This window comes from Apodemus sylvaticus, chromosome 2 (genome assembly GCF_947179515.1).
Source record: "Apodemus sylvaticus chromosome 2, mApoSyl1.1, whole genome shotgun sequence".
Lineage (NCBI taxonomy): Eukaryota > Metazoa > Chordata > Mammalia > Rodentia > Muridae > Apodemus > Apodemus sylvaticus.
The window spans coordinates 32043874-32045238 of record NC_067473.1 but is presented as its reverse complement, the minus strand read 5'-3'; the positions used below and the strand labels follow the sequence as shown (position 1 = coordinate 32045238).

At 45.5% G+C, this 1365-nt stretch overlaps 1 pseudogene; it reads right to left on the bottom strand.

Moving 5' to 3' along the window:
• Positions 1–229: 229 nt before the first annotated feature.
• LOC127677342 (serine/threonine-protein phosphatase 2A catalytic subunit alpha isoform-like) lies at positions 230–1123 on the bottom strand (annotated as a pseudogene).
• Positions 1124–1365: the final 242 nt, after the last annotated feature.

Sequence of the window (1365 nt, the reverse complement as noted above, 5' to 3'; positions counted from 1 at the left end):
TGACCAACAATGTCACGTCAGCATGCAGTGAACTGGTTCATTCTAAAGTGGTCATGGCTGTTGATGACAAGAGGCTTTGTATTTTTATATGGCACATATTTTGGACTGTGTGAAAACAAGCTTTTTGAATGTGAACTATTTTCTGACACTTTGGAGTTACAGTTGCTCTTCCCATTTCCATTAGGTCAATATATGGCTCATGGCAATTCTGTACAAGTTTCAATTTTCATTATAAGAAGTAGTTTGGGGTAAGACGAGTGACATGTGGCTCCCCTCTATGAGAAGCTAGATTAAACTGCAAGAAAGAATACTTAAGAGTGTCGTCAAGTTCCATGATTGCAGCTTACTTACTAGACGATAGCAATAGCTTGGCGCACTGAAAATTGTTACTACATTCCAGTCATGGCATCAGTTATACCCCTCCATCGCCAGCTGATGGGCTCTGGACACCAACATGAGGCCATTCGCATGATTAAATGTGTCAGAAATATCTTGGCCAAAGGTATAACCAGCTCCCCGAGGAGATATCCTCCAGCCACCACGGTCATCTGGATCTGACCACAGCAAGTCGCACATTGGACCCTCATGAGGAACTTCTTGTGGGCGATCAAGTGCTCGGATGTGACCCAGTGTGTCTGTGGATGGTGACAGATCACCGTGTAGACAGAAGATCTGCCCATCCACCAAGGCAGTGAGAGGAAGATAGTCAAAAGGTCTGTGAAGTATTTCCAAACGTTTGCATTTCCGTATTTCCTTAAATATTCATCGTAGAAAACATACACTTGTGTGATCTGTCTGCTCTCGTGATTCCCACAGAGTATGGAGATACGAACCTTAAGAACTACAAGCAATGTAACTGTTTCAACGGAGTAATATCCTCTGTCCACAAAGTCTCCCATAAACAAGTACTAGTTCTAAAGAGTTCCATGAGATCATGAAATTGCCCATGCGCATCTCCACACACAGTGACTGGACATCGAACCTCTTGCACGCTGGATTCTTTTGTCGGGATTTCTTTAGCCTTCTCACAGAGGCTCTTGACCTGGGACTCGGAGAGCTGCTTGCATTCGTTCAGCTACCCGATCCACTGGTCCAGCTCTTTGGTGAACAACTTCTCGTCCATGATGCTGCCCCCCTGAACCAGCTGCTGCTCCGCGCCGCCCACACCCGGGTCACATGCACAAGCCCGTGGCCGCTCCCCGGGGTGCTTCCTGTGGCCCCAGGTGGCTGCCCAGCGCTTCCTCCTCCCCCGATTTTTTTTAATACAAGAAATATAAACTAATTTCATTTTTTGGATAGGTGGAAATCTGGGTAGTCTTTCTCTCTAGACATTTTAGTATTTCATAATTAAAATCTTGCTGCTTT